Below are 20,079 nucleotides of genomic sequence, written 5' to 3'. Positions count from 1 at the left end.
ATAAACCACTAACTTGCTTTCTGCCTCTACAGATTTGCCCATTCTGGACATTTCATATCAGTGAAATGATACAAGGAATGGCCTTTTATGTCTGGCTTCTTTCATTGGACATAATGTTTGGAGATGCACCCATCTATCAGTACTTTTCTGTGGCTGAATAATATTCCACTGTATGGATATACCACATTTGTTTATCCACTGCCTGGTTGCTGGACATTTGTGATGCTGGGGCTGGGAGTCTGTAAACCAGCTTCCAGAACTCCCCACCACAATCTGTGAAACTCCACCAAAAAGGGGCACTAGAAGAAGACTGAAAATCTGGAGGAAAAAAAGAAAGAAACTCGTTCATTCCTGTTTCCTTTTGATTTCCCATTTCTTCCCAGCACCATCCTACCAACACCTTTGAACCTCAGAAGCAGTATATTTTTTGTACCAGGAGAAGCTGAATTCAATTGAATCCAGTTTGCGGGGCTTTTTTTTTTTTTAATGCTTGCAGACTAGTCCTATCAAATTTTCTGGAAGACAAAAGGACGCTCTGTCTCTCCTCACTCCTCAAAGGTGTGGGTCCCAGCCCAAGAAAGTTCCTCCTCTAAATTTCTCAGTTTTAGTAATTCCAAGATTTTCCTTCATTTCCCAACCCAAGAACTGATAGATTCTTGCTAGTGCTCCTTTCTGTGATATCTTGTTTTATTGAAGTATGTATGTAAATATATTTGTGTGGGTGTTAGTTGCTCAGTCACGTCCAACTCTTTGCAACCCCATGGACTGTGGCCCTCCAGGCTCCACTGTCCATGGGATTTTCCATGCAACAACACTGGAGTGGGTTGCCATACCTTTCTCCAGGAGATCTTCCCAACCTAGGGATTGAACTTAGATGTCCTGTATTGCAGGCAGATTCTTTACCGTCTGAGCCACCAGGGAAGCCATATATATATATATATATTTATATATGCATACAGCCCTATATATATTCATATATATTTATGGATTCACATATGAATTCATATAGAAGAGAGATTCACATATATATATGGATTCATATATTTTTTTCATATTCTTTTCCATTATAGATTATTTCAAGATACTTATATAGCTCCCTGTGCTCTAAGATCTTATTGTTTATTTCATGTACAGTGGTGTGTATCTGTTAATCCCCAATTCTCAACTTATCTCTCTCCCTCTTCTCCCTTTGGCAACCATAAATCTGCTTTCTATGTCTGTAAGTCTATTTATGTTTTGTAAATAAGTTCATTTATATCACCTTTGCAGATTCCACATGTAAGTAACACGATATTTACCTTTCTCTGTCAGACTTGTTTCACTTTGTATGATAAGCTCGAGGCCCCTCAATGCTGCTGCCAGTGGCATTATTTCCTTCTTTTTTGTGAGTCACTAATATCCCAGTGTGTATATCCACCACATCTTCTTTATCCATTCATCTGTTGATTTATTTATTTAGGCTGATTCCATGTCTTGGCCATCATAAATAGTGTTGCAATCAACACTGGAGTGCATGTGTCTTTTCAAATTAGAGTTTTCATCTTTTCTGGATATATGTCCAGGAGTGGGATTCCTGGATTACACGATTCCTGGATCAAAAACTCTAGTTTTAGTTTTTGAAGGAAACTCTATACTGTTTTCCATAGTGTTTGTACCAGAGCACATTCCCAGCAACAGTGTAGCAGGGTTCCCTTTTCTCCACACCCTCTCCAGTATTTAGGATGCCATTCTTATCAGTGTGAGGTGATACCGCATCATAGTTTTGATTTGCATGCCTCTAATAATTGGCAACACTGCGCATCTTTTCATGTGCCTGTTGGTCATCTGTATGCTTTCTTTGGAGACATAGTTTATTTAGGAAATTGGGTTTTCCTTCTGTGCTATCTTAGTGCTCTTTGTTTGCTTTTTCAATTTTCTAATACTCTCTAACAATTGTTTACATTTAATTCTCGCTATTAAAATAATGGGAGTGGCTCTGTCTCCTGACTGGACCCTGATGGATACAGTTCCCCAGCTAATTGCCTGCTGGCCCTATTTCTCTCCAATAGGAATGGAAGTTCTCAAAATTGCTGCTGAGAAGCTGGTTTTCCTCAGTGGGAAGCCAGCAGCCACTGTGTATTAATACATTGAGAAATCTAATCTCATGCATTCTCCTAACCCTTGTGTGAACTGGTGTGACTAAAATCTTCAGGAAAAGACATCTGAAGAATAGCAAATTGAAAAAGACATAGAGTAGATTAGTGTTATCCTGGCATGGAGGTGGGAGCAGGGATTGACTGCAAACAGGCATAGAGGGATGTTTTGGGAGTAGAGTGTGTTTTAACACTGGATTGTGATGATGGGTCCATAAATTTACTAAAAATCATTGGACTGTTCACTTCAATGGATGAATTTCAGATATAAATTAAAGCCCAATAAAGCTATTTTTATCATCAGTCTTTTAAAACTAACATAAAGGATCTTTGTGATCAAGGTCTATCATTGAGTGAGAGGGTCATTTAGACCAGGATGCTCACTCATGAAAGACCTCAAATTTAGATTTCCACAGTTATCTTCAAATCAAATCTGACATATAGTCACAGAAATGCACTGAGAAAATTCGAAGGACATGTTCATTCCCAACATTAATTATTAAAATATAACCACAGTTTTGTAACTGTAGGTCTCTCCTTATCTGAGCTATCTTCAACATCTCGTAAATACATATTAATGGCATGGGATTGCTCTCTTTGCTATCTGAGCTGAATTCTAAGGTGTTCCAAGTCAAAGACATACAAGGGAGGCTACAAGAGTTAACACTTACTAAGCATCTACTATGGAACATGGACAAAATTCTTTGCTTTACATCATCATTTAAGCTTATTTTACAATAGCAACACCTATGTGATGGGCTTCCCTGGTGGCTCAGACGGTAAACAATCTGCCTTCAGTGCAGGAGACCTGAGTTCAATCCCTGGATTGGAAAAATCCCTTTGAGAAGGGAATGGAGACCCACTCCTGTATTCTTGTCTGGAGAACTCCATAGACAGAGGAGCCAAGTGGGCTACAGCCCATGGAGTCGCAAAGAGTCAGACACGACTGAGCAACTAACACTTTTCATGTGATGGGCATTCCAATGCAAACATTTATACAGAAGAAAACTGAAGCACTTAAAAGTGAAATAACCTGCATAAGATGATGTACTCAGTAAGTAGGCAATCCAGCTTTTTGCACATGAAATGACCTTTTCATGAAAACCTTGGTGCCTCTTTCAGTGAGGCATTTCTGAGGGCTAAGAGAGACCTGGACCTTTAAATGAGCAAGAATACTAGTTAAATCAACTTAAAAAGCACATTATTGTTTAAGATTGTATGAAATATGAAGTTCAAAATCTTTAAGAAGGTCTCAAATTGTTGGTGACCCACAATGTATTTAACATAATATTGAAGGTAGGTATTTCCCCTTAGTTTCTTTAGGTTCTTTTTTTGTAATGCTATATAGATAGATAGATAGATATGCTATATATATATATATATATATATATATATATTTAATTTTCACAATGTTGAGTTGGTTTCTGCCATACAACAATGAGAATCAGTCACAATTACACATATATGCCCTCCCTCTGAAGCCTCCCTCCCTTCTCCCCATCCCATCCCTCAAGAGAAAAACTAGTGTATTAGCACATAGATACAGAATCTAGAAAAATGGTATTGACGAGCCTATTTGCAGGGAAGGAATGGAAACACAGATGCAGATAATGAACTTGTGGACACAGTGGTGGAGGGAGGGCGTGGGACAAATGCAGAAAGGAGTATCAACATATATACATGATCATACAGAAAACGGAGAGTTGGCAAGAAGTCTTTAGGTTCTTTTCATTCAAATGCTTGGCAAAACTTTACATCATGTTGTTTTATAGTGTTCTGTGCTGACAAGCGTATTCTGAGAAAATACATTTCTTTTATTCCAAACCTATAAAAGCAACACTGTGCATTTTTGTCTTTGGTAGTCCCTGTGGTTGTGACTATGTATTTGAAGTTGCTGCTCTCCCGGGGTTGCCTAAGCCAAGATGATCAACTTCAAAAATACATCTGAAGACAAAATGCATCTTTTCAATTGAGAAAAACAACAGAAAGTATAAACAGTATATTTTAAAAACACACAATTTTTTTTTAATTATTAAGGGAATTTTTCAGAGTTTGTTTTGTCTTTTTTTTCCTTTTCTTTGCATTGAAATGAACGCTGCCATATTTTAAAAGAGAAATAAAATAAAATAAAAACTGCTTGTTTTTATTTTATTTTCTACTTGTGGTTCAAGTCCAGCCATGACAGAATTTTCAACAGAAATTTGAATATAGATCCCTAATCCCAATACTTTACAGATATCATGAATATTTTTTAACATTTTACCACAGAAAAATGATATTATCTTAGGATAGATAGTCCATAATTTGATTTAAAATGTTAAAATGAAATCCCCATCTGTGGCTAAAGGCTAATGGCCATATCCACTTGGTGCTTTGATTCTCGAAAAGGTCACTGTGACAGAATTGCCATGGCCTACAAAAGTTCACATTATCCACCTTGGGTGAGGGACATCATGATGCAATAGTTGGTGAGGCTCAACTAAGGCTATTTCCACTAAAAAAATAAATAACTTTTTTAATGAAAATACTGTCAAAGGTTACCTCAGAGAAGTTGGCTAAGGAGTTGAAGAGACAGACAAAGGAATTTTTACTTTTCATATTCTATTATTCTGTGCTTAAATTTTAATGAGATTGCTAAAACTTTTATTTTATCGTGGGCATGCACCACTTTGTTAATGAAAGAAGTAATTACTTTTAAAAAGGATTATTTCCAAGGAAGAAACAAAAAATGACTCAGGAAGAGTCACATAATTTTTAAAGAAATTTTTCATTACAAGATGGATAATGCAACCCCAGGAGACATATGCTCCCTGGGGTAAAATTGCAATTATCAATAAAAGCAAAAGAAGAAGCAGTTTTAATGCCTAGAGGAAAAAAATACAGAGTATGTGGCCTGTGGCTTTTAAGTAAATTGGTGAAATTACAAGTACACACAGTAAGATGAGGAGCCTGTGTCAGAGTATAAGCGAACCCACAGCTTCCATCTACAAAAGAATCTTGCTATGGAAAATAAATAAATCAAAGGAGTGGAAAAAGTGTGTTTGATGACTAAATTGATTTACACTCTGATACAAATTGGTCTCAATAGTTAGGGCACCAGAGACCTCACTCTGAGTAGCTCTGGAACCTACAAACAAAGAAATGGAAAAAAAAAGGTTTAGATTGTGAGTCAGCTGGGGCTCAATGGAGGACACAGAAATCACTCTAGACATTTCAAGTAGGAAAGGACTTAATACAGGAATTCTGTGCACACAGAAATGTTGGAAGGCTAGAAGCATAGGTGTAAAGTCAAAGAGGCACCACTTAGTTGAAGAACCTCCACCATAGCTCCAATCCAGAGATCAGGAAGCTTTCCTCACTGCCCCTACCACCTCTGCTTCTTAACATTCATGGAGCTGGTGGCTAGACAGAGGACTGCTGAGCCTGGTCAGTGCAGTGACCTCCAGGGCCCAGTGAGCTTGCTTGACAGCTAAAGTGAAAGAAAGAAAGAAAGTCAAGTCGCTCAATCATGTTCCACTCTTTGCAATCCCATGGACTGTAGCCCACCAGGCTTCTCTGTCCATGGGATTTTCCAGGCAAGAGTACTGGAGTGGGTTGCCATTTCCTTCTCCAGGGGATCTTCCTGACCCAGGGATGGAACCCAGGTCTCCTGCATTGCAGGCAGACGCTTTACCCTCTGAGCCACCAGGGAAGCAAAGTGACCTCCATCTCTCTTCTGCCTCCCAAATCTCATACCAATGTACCTAAATGAAACAATCTGTCTTGCAACCTTCCCTGGCTTCAAGGAAGCCTGGCAAAAGTAATCATTAGCTTTTCAGTCCCTGAAGAATAAGAATATTTGTAGAAGAATGTAGGAAGAGAAGGCAATGATAACTGACTATACCTAACCTGGTAAGAGATATTTTGTAAAAATGAGTCTTCAAACACATGAAGGGCATTATCGCAGAAGAAAAACTAGACTTATTCTGAGTGCAGCTGAGAGCAGGCTAGAACACTTAATCTGCCCTGGTGTATCTTCCTAAATGGGCGTTCTCTGGAATCCACATCTTTGGGTTGGGACAACTTCGGCTCTGAATATGTTCATTCTGGGGCCCAGGCTGAAGGGGCAATGGCTATTCAGGGAATGATCAGCTCATAGAGATCAAGCCAAACTACACAAGCAGCTCACAACACATCTACCAACATTCCTTTGTCAAAAGCAAGTCACATGACCAAGTTCAATACCAGTGGAAAGTATTCTCCACCCACAATGGAATACCACTGAAATATTACACAGCAGAGGGACGTACTATTGCAGGGAAGTCAAGAATTGGGGCCAATTATCCAATCTACAACAATTTCCAAAGTCTTTTCTAATGCTACTGCTTTACATTCTGTAATTCAATGACAGAGATTCATGAAAATATGTGAACTACTTCAACTCTCCAGTTGCCCACTTTCTTGCCCTCAAAAGACCACAAATAATTAATGTCAAACTGATCCTTTTCTTAACCCTTTGTATCTCAAGGGGAGAGTTTTCTGTCTCTAACCAAGACCCATTTTCAATCTCTCCTCTAAATTTCAACCCCCAATCTCAGAGACTTTGATTCATCCCTATTTCCTCTTCTCCTCTCCTAAATCTTCACCCTGGCTCTTTACCCAACACACATCAAGCATTTGGCCTATGATATTAAAAATAAAACCTCTCTCATGGCCTTATATCTCCTCTTGCACTCTGCAGCACTTTCTGAAATCTGGCCCAAAGTACTCACACAAGGAACAAAGACATATTCACCAAGTCTGCCATTTATTGTTGGAGGCTTGTGGTGAGGCACAAGAAATAGCATTCCTGTTCCCTGCCTGAGTTCCACATCACATGAGAAAGATGAAGCTAACATTGAAGAAATGTGGCTTAGTTGTGAGAGCCAGAACCACCTATCGACTTCTCATGCCCTCAACACCAGCCAACGTGAGGACAGTTTGAGTCTGCAAGGAACACACACTTCACCCAAGTTTCTGGCTTAGTGTTACAGGTAAAAGAGGAAGGAGAAATGTACAAACCCCATCCTACTTCTTGATTAGTTCTGTTAATGGAGATAAATGGACCAATAGCAACAACCTAAGACCTGAGAAAAAGATGCAGAAATAGTTGTAAAGTGTCTGGGTAAATTGTCCTTCGTGGAGACTAGAGGACTGGAACAGAACCCTCTGAGAGCTACTTTACAGGTCTTTAATTTCATTGAGTTCTCTGGGATATTTACAGTATTGTTCCTTCTGGAATAAAGCTTTTATCCACTTAACTTCTCAGAAACCCTCATTTCTAGGTTTTCCTCTTAATACTCTGAGCCGTTCTATTTGATCTCTTTAACAGGAGTGATCATGGGGATACTTCCTGTTTTCCAATTCTGCAATGTCCCTTGGAAATCCCATCCACTCCTGTAACTTTCACTGTCATTCATGTGCTACAGACCCATATAACTGGGTATTTATCTGCCTACCAGACATTTCACCTCAAGGATGACCATCTATATCTCAAATACAAATGTCAGAGCAAATCTGTCATCTTTTCCCAAAGCAAGCTTTCTCTTCTATTGTCTCTGGCTTTGTGAGTGGTACTAACATTCACCCAGCATCCAGGTCAAAAACTTTTAACATGCTGATTCCTCTCTCTTTTCTCCCCATCTGCCCTCTCTACCACATTAGCAGGTCCAATGAATTTCATTTCCTAAATATCTTTCAAGTCAGCCCCCCTCCCTCAGCCTCCATTTCTACTAGCCCGTGCCTTGGTTGGAACCCTCGTATCCATTCAAATGTAATTTACTGTAATAGTTCCTCAACTATTACACCCAATTTCAACTTCCTTAAGGTGGACCTCTTTTGCTTGAGGTTGTTTGTTCTCTTTTATTTTTATTTTCTTTTTTCCCAGTCTAACAATAATTACCTCTTCCTTTGTTAGCAGCATGACAATTTTGCTAAATGAATATAAGGTGCCAGCATGTTTTCTTTTAAAAAATTATTTTATTTTATTTTTTTTAATTTAATTTTATTTTTAAACTTTACATAATTGTATTAGTTTTGCCAAATATCAAAATGAATCCATCACAGGTATACATGTGTTCCCCATCCTGAACCCTCCTCCCTCCTCCCTCCCCATACCATCCCTCTGGGTCGTCCCAGTGCATTAGCCCCAAGCATCCAGTATCGTGCATTGAACCTGGACTGGCATCTTGTTTCATACATGATATTTTACATGTTTCAATGCCATTCTCCCAAATCTTCCCACCCTCTCCCTCTCCCACAGAGTCCATAAGATTGTTCCATACATCAGTGTCTCTTTTGCTGTCTCGTACACAGGGTTATTGTTATCATCTTTCTAAATTCCATATATATGCGTTAGTATACTGTATTGGTGTTTTTCCTTCTGGCTTACTTCACTCTGTATAATAGGCTCCAGTTTCATCCACCTCATTAGAACTGATTCAAATGTATTCTTTTTAATGGCTAAGTAATACTCCATTGTGTATATGTACCACAGCTTTCTTATCCATTCATCTGCTGATGGACATCTAGGTTGCTTCCATGTCCTGGCTATTATAAACAGTGCTGGCGATGAACATTGGGGTACACGTGTCTCTTTCCCTTCTGGTTTCCTCAGTGTGTATGCCCAGCAGTGGGATTGCTGGATCATAAGGCAGTTCTATTTCCAGTTTTTTAAGGAATCTCCACACTGTTCTCCATAGTGGCTGTACTAGTTTGCATTCCCACCAACAGTGTAAGAGGGTTCCCTTTTCTCCACACCCTCTCCAACATTTATCATTTGTAGACTTTTGGATCACAGCCATTCTGACTGGTGTGAAATGGTACTTCATAGTGGTCTTGATTTGCATTTCTCTGATAATGAGTGATGTTGAGCATCTTTTCATGTGTTTGTTAGCCATCTGTATGTCTTCTTTGGAGAAATGTCTATTTAGTTCTTTGGCCCATTTTTTGATTGGGTCATTTATTTTTCTGGAGTTGAGCTGTAGGAGTTGCTTGTATATTTTTGACATCAGTTGTTTGTCAGTTGCTTCATTTGCTATTATTTTCTCCCATTCTGAAGGCTGTCTTTTCACCTTGCTGATAGTTTCCTTTGATGTGCAGAAGCTTTTAAGGTTAATTAGGTCCCATTTGTTTATTTTTGCTTTTATTTCCGATATTCTGGGAGGTGGGTCATAGAGGATCCTGCTGTGATGTGTGTCAGAGAGTGTTTTGCCTATGTTCTCCTCTAGGAGTTTTATAGTTTCTGGTCTTATGTTTAGATCTTTAATCCATTTTGAGTTTATTTTTGTGTATGGTGTTAGAAAGTGTTCTAGTTTCATTCTTTTACAAGTGGTTGACCAGTTTTCCCAGCACCACTTGTTAAAGAGATTGTCTTTAATCCATTGTATATTCTTGCCTCCTTTGTCAAAGATAAGGTGTCCATATGTGCGTGGATTTATCTCTGGGCTTTCTATTTTGTTCTATTTTGTTTGACATGATCCTCTACATAGAAAACCCTAAAGACTCCACCAGAAAATTATTAGAACTAATCAAGGACTATAGTAAAGTTGCAGGATATAAAATCAACACACAGAAATCCCTTGCATTCCTATACACTAATAATGAGAAAACAGAAAGAGAAATTAAGGAAACAATTCCATTCACCATTGCAATGGAAAAAATAAAATACTTAGGAATATATCTACCTAAAGAAACTAAAGACCTATATATAGAAAACTATAAAACACTGGTGAAAGAAATCAAAGAGGACACTAATAGATGGAGAAATATACCATGTTCATGGATTGGAAGAATCAATATAGTGAAAATGAGTATACTACCCAAAGCAATTTATAGATTCAATGCAATCCCTATCAAGCTACCAACAGTATTCTTCACAGAGCTAGAACAAATAATTTCACAATTTGTATGGAAATACAAAAAACCTCAAATAGCCAAAGCGATCTTGAGAAAGAAGAATGGAACTGGAGGAATCAACCTACCTGACTTCAGGCTCTACTACAAAGCCACAGTTATCAAGACAGTATGGTACTGGCACAAAGACAGAAATATAGATCAATGGAATAAAAAATTATTTTAAATCCATGATGTGTGTGTGATGTATATGGCAGATCCCCGACAGTGGAAATATTTGAGTAACCAGAACTGTCTATTGTTTAATAATGGTGGTGAATAGAAATGATACAGGATATGTTAAGGGTGAGAGAACTTTTTTAGTTCCAACTTTTTTAGGCCCAATAAAGGATTTCAAAATAAAAATTAAATACATCAAACCAGATGATCAATGATTCTCTACCTTCTTCTTCTTTGTCACTAGTAATGATTTAATATCCTCGGGGCTCAACTGTGCCGTTTCTGTGGGTTTTGTTTCAAGCAAACATGGTTCCTTTGAGTAGAACTGTATCTGTTACAATATCCAAGTTAGTGAAACCCACTCCATAAACTTGTGCTATACAAATCTGTGCTTTCATCTCTGTAACGCCCCCTGAAACACTTTTCTATCAAAGTAACATTTACCATAGATGTGTTGAAACCCACCAAACATAAAGTACTCACTTTAGTCTGTCACACACTGCTTCCTCCACCTTATATACTAGAAGGAAGTCCTTTGGTTTGAAAGCTTTTCCAGTGTTTGAGAAAATAAATCACTTTCAAGTTCTGGGTGAATATTTTCAAAAGCATTTTACAAAGGGTTTTAATGACACCACTGTCTCTCTTCCCCCAGCCTCAGCTCAAACCTGATTCTGAGCTCTTTAAATTCAATACCAAGCTTAGATTTTTAGACTGTAAGAGCAGAAAAAATTTTCGTTTCCATCTCAATCCCACCTACTCACTTTACAGCCGAAGAGACAGAGACCAGGAAAGAGCAAAACAGTTGCTCAGGGTCTTGATGTGGTTGACATGACTGAGATTTATTTCCCTAATAGTCTCAGGATTTTGAACAGCAGGGGTTTCTCTGACCCTCGGACTCTGGCACCTGTCTCGCCTGATGCCCTGGCTTCTGGCGCTATCTCAGCTGCCACTCATGATCACCCATAAAAGGCCACCTGTGGCCTCTTTTCCTTAAATCTGAAGAGCTCTCTTCAAGCCTTTCTCAGAGAAAGGAGCCATTGTGGGTGAGGCTGGGGAATTTCTGCTAAGGCTGAGCAGTGAGCCACTGTTTTGGGTGGCTTATACCCCTTATCAGAAAGAACAACCTGGTGTAAATAGATGTTGCCAAAGCCAGTGGCTCAGAGAGGCAGCTGGTATCCAACTTGAAATAGAAGTGACACTCTAGTTGCCTAATGTAACTGGGAGGAAGGGGGGTGTCGGTGGGGGATGGAAGATGATAGCATCATAATTTTCTCTTCCAAAAACACAAAAATAAAATGATTAATCCCCCCATTCCTTTTTGGAAGCCCCCCCCCCTACACACACATACTAACACACACAACAATAACCACTACCTGTCAAGGCTGTATACTGTCACCCTGCTTATTTAACTTCTATGCAGAGTACATCATGAGAAACGCCAGGCTGGAAGAAGCACAATCTGGAATCAAGATTGCTGGGAGAAATATCAATCACCTCAGATATGCAGATGACACCACCCTTATGGCAGAAAGTGAAGAGGAACTAAAAAGCCTCTTGATGAAAGTGAAAGTGGAGAGTGAAAAAGTTGGCTTAAAGCTCAACATTCAGAAAATGAAGATCTTGGCATCCAGTCCCATCACTTCATGGGAAATAGATGGGGAAACAGTGGAAACAGTGTCAGACTTTCTTTTTCTGGGCTCCAAAATCACTACAGATGGTGACTGCAGCCATGAAATTAAAAGACGCTTACTCCTCAGAAGGAAAGTTATGACCAACCTAGATAGCATATTCAAAAGCAGAGACATTACTTTGCCAACAAAGGTCTGTCTAGTCAAGGTTATGGTTTTTCCTGTGGTCACGTATGGATGTGAGAGTTGGACTGTGAAGAAGGCTGAGCACCAAAGAATTGATGCTTTTGAACTGTGGTGTTGGAGAAGACTCTTGAGAGTCCCTTGGACTGCAAGGAGATCAAACCGGTCCATTCTGAAGGAGATCAGCCCTGGGATTTCTTTGGAAGGAATGATGCTAAAGCTGAAACTCCAGTACTTTGGCCACCTCATGCAAAGAGTTGACTCACTGGAAAAGACTCTGATGCTGGGAGGGATTGGGGGCAGGATGAGAAGGGGACAACAGAGGATGAGATGGCTGGATGGCATCACTGACTCGATAGACGTGAGTCTGGGTGAACTCCGGGAGTTGGTGATGGACAGGGAGGCCTGGCGTGCTGTGATTCATGGGGTCGCAAAGAGTCGGACACGACTGAGCAACTGAACTGAACTGATTCTAGCCAGCTATCATTTTGAGATTTTGCTATATATTTACATCTATTAATCTGGGGACATGGGACAAAGATATAGTGTGATTTCCTCTGAGTATTTGAATATTCCTACTTTTTCTAGAGTCATCATCTTTACTTTGTATCCTAAACTATAAGGAATATACATGAAATGCTGAGATTGCAAGAGTTAGCTGCCTTCTTGCGGCAAACAAGAAGTGCAAGTATTCATTTTCCAATTCTTTTTTCAGTCACCCAAGAAGACCAAGCAAGGTATAGAGCCCAGCTCAAAGAATCTATAAAGAAGAATGCTATACTATTACACCATGAAATGTGAAATGAGGTATACCTGGAGGCAATGATGCCCCCATCACTGGAAATAATCAAGTAGGGAGTGAACAAATAGTTGATCAAACCTTTGTTAAAAGGGGTTGTTAGCATCCAGCCGAGGGTTGGAAGAGACGGTCTTTCAGTTGCCTTCGAACGCTGAACTCCTTAGGCCCAGTTGTGGTTATGTGCTGAGAGCAGTTGGAGCAGTGATTGGAAAGTAGACTACGGATGAAAATGGATCAAGTGTAGGACAAGCCTTCGTGGAAGCTGGTAGGGTGGATTCCAAGGAGACACCAGCTCTACAAATCAAAACATCAAGGCAATAAGTCCTTGCTTTAGTCAGTATTTATCTTTCAGGTTAATCTGCCTGGAGGTTGAACAAAAAAAAGAATTAAGCGCTCCTGGCTGTCTTCTCCATATACATAATCAATTAAGCAATGCAAGTTAGATTGGTGTCTGGCTGCATAAAAATTGACTATTGGGGCTGTTCTTTTTCAAAGAACATCCAAAAGGCAAAACGGCCTAAAGAGCTTGTAAAAAGTCATTATCTTCTTTCTGAGAATCGAGTACAATTGTAGTCAAGGCGAACAATTGTCACTGAACTCGGCAGCAGCCAATGGAGAGAGCCTACTTGTGTTTGTGAACTGACTAGTTAATACTGTTGCAAAGCATCATTGATCCTAGACAGTGTGAATGAGAACTAGGCTGAATACTTTTACTTCTTTTTCCTTTCCCATCACAAACCAATAGTTTGGGAATAAATGGACATCATTGTTTTGTAGGTAGATACTCCATGTTATTTGAAAAGTATCCCTCTCACTAAACAACTTCCTTCTTTCACAGAGAAAACCTGGCAGATAAAACTGGTTTCAGAATCAAGGCCTGTGATCCAAGAGAAGGTCATCTAATATAACAAGGGCCAAAAATATTCATGTAGGCCAGGAACAGGAGTCATGCATTTGTAAATAGCAGGGGATATTTTATCATTGACATGGTTCAGAATTGCTAATGCATGGTGATAATCAAGCAGATGAACTTTTTGTCAGCTTTTTGATAGATTATCCTTCTCATAGAGACAAATGATTGTTTCATGGCCACACTAGGTCTTCCCCCACCCATGATAAGACACCATTTGTGAGCATCTTCCAGCCCATCTCCCTCATAATATCTCTCTAACATACCTCCTTTTAAAGGAATATCCCATATCTGCCTGCTGGTCCTCATAGTCTCTTACTTTGCTAACTGGTATAATGAACAAAAAGATTTGAGAAGTGGAAGAAGCCAAAGATAAGCCAGGGGATTTTTCTTTTTTTTAATTGAAAAGAGACACACAGTTTAGTTCAGTTGCTCAGTCGTATCCAACTCTTTATGACCCCATGGACTGCAGCACGCCAGGCTTCCCTGTCCATCACCAACTCCCGGAGCCTACTTAAACTCATGTCCATTGAGTTGGTGATGCCATTCAACAATCTCATCTTCTGTCGTCCCCTTCTCCTCCCATCTTCAATCTTTCCCAGCATCAGGGTCTTTTCCAACGAGTCAGTTCTTCTTATCAGGTGGCCAAAGTATTGGAGTTTAAGCTTTAGCATCAGTCCTTCCAATGAATATTAAGGACTGATTTCCTTTAGCATGGACTGGTTGGGTCTCCTTGCTGTCCAAGGGACTCTCAAGAGTCTCTCCAACACCACAGTTCAAAAGCATCAATTCTACTACACTCAGCTTTCTTTATAGTTCAACTCTCAGATGCATATATGACTACTGGAAAAACCATAGCTTTGACTAGATGGATCTTTGTTAACAAAGTAATGTCTTTGCTTTTTAATATGCTGTCATATTAAAATATGCTGTCATAGGTTGGTCATAACTTTTCTTCCAAGAAGCAAGCGTCTTTGAATTTCAAGGCTGCAGTCACCATCTGCAGTGATTTTGGAGGCCCCCAAAATAAAGTCTCTCACTGTTTCCACTGTTTCCTCATCTATTTGCTGTGAAGTGATGGGACCAGATGCCATGATCTTAGTGTTTTGAATGTTAAATTTTAAGCCAAATTTTTTACCCTTCTCTTTTGCCCTCATCAAGAGGCTCTTTAGTTCTTCTTCACTTACTGCCATATGGGTGGTATCATCTGCATACCTGAGGTTGTTGATATATCTCCAGGCAATCTTGATTCCAGCTTTTGCTTTATTCAGTCCAGCATTTCTCATGATGTACTGTACATATAAGTTAAATAAGCAGGGTGACAATATACAGTCTTGACATACTCCTTTCCCAATTTGGAACACAGGGGATACACAGGGAAGCAGAAAGAAAAGAGATACACACAGGAACAGAAGGGAAATAGGTGATCCAAAATGTTCAGTGGGTAATATTACCCCTGTGCCAGCCCCTCCATGACTATAATTGCCACAGTGGGATGAAGGATGTATCCAGGACTCAAGAGTCAAGAATCTCTTGAGCTAAGCTTCAAGGAGGGATAAGAATTGGAATTGAGAAAAGTTTGGAGGTAACAGCACAGCAGCCATTAAGCTTACCCAAGACTGGGGAAATAGCAAAGGGAAGAAAGAGATTACAAATGAACAACTGGGCCTTGCTTGGTCAGTCGAACTGCAGGCAGATTATTTTCTCACAGAACTGTAATGGTCATAACACTATGACCATTTGTCTTCTTTGTCACCTTTCACCTGGGGTGTTTAACATGGTTAAAAACTCTTAGAACAGAGGCACCTTTTTAGCGTCACTGAGTCATTCCCTATTCCATATGGAGAAAATTAGGCACAGAGGCTCAAATAACTTACTTGAGGCCACAGTGCAGCTATAGAATGCAGCCACAAATAATGCCCGGGCTTCACAAATCCCTTTTCACCACCCCCATCACCAAGCCCTTTCTTTCTTTCCTTCCTCTCTTAACATCAATTTCCAAAGTCAACCACGTCCAGTCCACAACTAGTAAAATGCCACATCTCCATGAATTACTCTCCCAGAAAGATCAAAATGTTATGAACATCCCTGACACCAGGGTAAGAATTCATGGGTTGGAATAGGGCCAGAGGACAACAAACCTGCCAGAGAAACACTGGGCATGGCTTCTCTGTTCCTAACACTTTTCCTTTTCTCTTCTTGCCAAACTTCTCCAGTCAACTCATCTGCAGACTCTTTATGGCAAAACTAATGAAAATAGACTACCTTGGGGGATGGGCCAACACTTAACCCTGAAGGTATCAGGAAAAGGTGTGTGATGAAGATGCTGAGATACAAACACACGTGTTGACCCATACATAGACACACAGACACACCCAGAGAGCCTTTGCTATTTATTTGTACCTCAGTAATGGGAAAACTATCTCCTTTATGTTCTGCCCTGGGTATTCTTCATTCCTGCCCAAGCCAGTTTTCAATTGCTTTGGAAACAAGCTACAGAAATTTCAGGTGTCGAAAGCCTGATTGGAATTATTGGATTTCTTGTTACTTCCAGCCCCAGAGTCAGACTACCACAGGACAAAGACGGGGGTGACAATGTCCCTTCACATCCTCACTGCCCTGTCTTTGCTGATTTCTCTGCGTGTGACTCGCCCTCTCACTACCAATATGGGGAGGAACTGTCCAGGGCAACTGACGTCCTCTGCAAGCAGGTTCCTCCTGTCTAACCGTTAGTGATGGTCTCATTTCTGTTCCCTTCTCCTTGTTTCTAAAGGAAAGCAATGATTTTTCTCTTTGTTTCTCTGCCCTCCACCCGCTCACATCACATCTCTCTGCACTGGCCAGGTAATCAGTACACATCTGAAAAGTGCGTTTTGACAAAGAAGTAACTCTAAACTCTCAAGGTGACAAAGGAGGATGAGGTCCACATTCCTAAACAGAGCAGATCCCTGGCTCTTGTTTATTCCTCCAACCTTACCCAGTGCTGATCCCTGGGATGAAAGCCAAACCAAACTGCTTATGCTTCTCAAGAAGCACCCTGTGCTTTCTCATCTCCGGGTGTTCTATCACACAAGCACCAGATCTGCCTTGAGTACCTTTTCCCACATCATCTCCCTGCTGATGCCCTACTCATTCCCCAAGAGCCAGCTCTGTGGCCTCCACTGGGAATGCTTCCCAAAACCACCCACAAAGTATTCATCATCCACTCTTATATCACCATATTGAAATTTTCTATATCATTTTCCTTACTATGCCATGTACTCCCAACTATGTTTTTTCTTGTTTTTATCATACCCAGAAACCTACTACAGAAAGACATACATAATAGGCTTTCGTGAAATGTGGATGAATGAGTGAATGTGAGTCTATCTACCCTTTGGATCCAAATGACATTTAAAAATTACTTTAGAACTTTCTGATGAGACCTAGAAGCCCAGAGACTTGGCATCATCATTATTGAAGGCACGTAGGCTATCTGACTCCATGCAGAGAAAATTAAAATAACAAAACCAAAGATCTTATCCATTAGGAAATGTGTATAGTGCCAATGCTCTGATATTAATCTTGCTCACTCCTAATTTCTTCAGATCCCTCACATCAGAGAAGTTAAGATCTTCCTTTGCCTTATCTCTGAATAAATTAAATTTCTGATTAGAGCCAAAAGATGGTTTTACATCAAGCAGGTTTTAAAAATGAGAAAAATTCTTGCAGGAGTCATTTCAGAACTGACTCTTCATCTGCGACAGGACAGTATGTGACTGACCTTTACATTCAATAAAAGATCCAGAGCCCAGACTTATTTTTCTTCTCAGGGTGCTGGGGTGAGAGTTCTGGGAGCCTTACCAAATGTCCCATCTATAAAATCTAGGATAAATTTTTTTTTAAGTGTGTCATTTTCTACCACTTTAGCCATTAAATTATTATTACACATTAAGAACTGATCTTTTTGGCTCTAGGACTTAACCAGTTCCTGCTTACTTTTGTAATCAGATCATTTAGATGGATCAGGGAAGAGTGAAAAGATTTAGAAGAGATAAAAATAGCTTCACTTCTGGGATAACAGTAGTCTGAAGGAGAGTCATAGGGTTGACATATTAAGAATAGCTCTTCTCCCAGGTTCTGAGCTAAAGGGATGCTTTCCAACTATGGAACAAGAAAAGACCATAGAAAGGTATCTTCAAGGAAACAGACTTCCTAGTGGCACTGCCAAACACAACTTCTTTTTGCCTTGGTTCTCCAGGGCTAGACAAAAAAACCCTCCCCTGATCCTGAGGGCTTGTCGATATCCAAAGATCAAAAACAGCTTGCCTGTGGATCAGTCTGGAGTGTGGTCAAGTAGCCAATGTCATCAGCAAGTCTTAAAAAGTATTTTATTTATTTTGATAAAGGGCATCAAATCTTTTTTGGAAAGATCATAATAAGCAAATATTGGTCAGTGATGTCATTAACCCAATATTCATGTCATTAACACAAAGTCAAACAACAGGCTTCCACAGACAACTGAGAGGTCTGAGCAAATGGTCAATGAAATGGTGTAACCTTAATGAAAAAGACAAAACGCAAGAATGGAATACAAAGATTAAAAAAGCCCTTCGTAGGCAATCAGAGGGCTTAGGTATTTGGACAGTTGTTCATACCAATACATAAGGCAACGTAGGGAAGAAAAAGCACAAACGAGGGGAAAAATGACACTCAATAAAACAGCAAGAAATAAAGCAGAGAAATTTCACATTTAAACACTAAGTGTGACTCTAATGAGCCTTCATATACTACTAGAGACCTATGGACCAAGATTTTACCAGATTCTAACAAGGGAAATCAGTGGTTTAAAAGTCATGCCTTGAGGTAGGCCTAAGTAAACTAAGTTTTTTTCTAAGTAACTATTTAGAAAATCTGCTTAGAGTTCATTCTTTGTGTCAATGTATTGTTCAATTAACCCTTTTGTGTCTATGATGCTGCTGCTGCTAAGTCACGTCAGTTGTGTCTGACTCTGTGTGACCCCATAGACGGCAGCCCACCAGGCTCCCCAGTCCCTGGGATTCTCCAGGCAAGAACACTGGAGTGGGTTGCCATTTCCTTCTCCAATGCATGAACATGAAAAGTGAAAGTGAAGTTGCTCAGTCGTGTCCAACTCAGCGACCCCTTGGACTACAGCCTACCAGGCTCCTCCATCCATGGAAGTTTCCAGGCAAGAGTACTGGAGTGGGTCGCCAGTGCCTATAGTCCCAAGTTAAAGGATGTTATTCAGCTGTGAAAACAGAAACATTAAAAAAAAAAAAAATCCAACCAAATCTATTTGAGCCTGGTTTTGGCACCTTGGCAGCAATAATGGAGACAAGGATTTTGGTTAACAGTTACACTAGTAAATTTCTTATGTCTGAACTCAAATCAGGGTTCCTCAACCTCGGGGCTTTTGAAATTTTGAACTGGACTTCCCTATGCATTTTAGGATATTTAGAGTATCTCTGACCAATAGCACACATGCGTGTGCACACACACACAAACACACACTCACCCAAAAATGTCTTGAAGGTGGGGGGAGGGGGAAGAGGGCAGTCAGAAGTGGGAGAGGGAGGCGGGCAGGAGACAAAATTGTCCCTGATTGCGGAACACTTAGACTAAATCTAAATTGAGCATTGCGTAACATGTAACGGTGATAATTGCTGCTCCAAATGACGATCATGGGGCATTTCAAGTTTAAATTCTTGGGCTTATTAAACTCTTCAGATGAAATTTCTTAAACGGTCCTTGATTTTTGCAAATATCATTACATATTTGCATGCAGGCAGTTAATTAAAGTCAATTTTAAATTATCAATGTTGAACGAAAACCCCCAAATTTCCCTGCCACAAAATGAAAGTATGTGCGGATGCAAGTGAAAGAAGGGCGTGACTTTCATCTGTTTGTGTGTTCTTTAAAAAATAAATAAATATATATATATATATGTACATTCAGAAAAAAAAATTCTGTTCACTTTTTAGGGCACATCACAATCTACCCTTGTGACTGTGACAAACACTTCCTTCACTGTTGGAAATAATTCAGACAGGCAAAGGAAGAAATGGGGCCAGCACTCTTGCTAGCACTTTGAATCTATGTAAAGTTGGATTTAATCATTTATTGATTCATACAGGTTTCCCACATACTTCCCAGAGCAATTTCAATAGGGAAGAAAAAAAAAGAAAAATACCAAAACTACTGTCCTAATGGCAGTATCATTTGCAGTGATCAACTACAGTCATATGGTTTTGATGAAAAATGCCTTGTAGAGAAAAATTCCTGCAAGAAGACAGAATACCAGTAGTTACCTTTTGACATTCAGGAAAAAGAAATTGT

Source organism: Bos taurus, chromosome 8, assembly GCF_002263795.3.
Source record: "Bos taurus isolate L1 Dominette 01449 registration number 42190680 breed Hereford chromosome 8, ARS-UCD2.0, whole genome shotgun sequence".
Classification (NCBI taxonomy): domain Eukaryota; kingdom Metazoa; phylum Chordata; class Mammalia; order Artiodactyla; family Bovidae; genus Bos; species Bos taurus.
Note: the sequence above shows the minus strand (reverse complement) of the source record.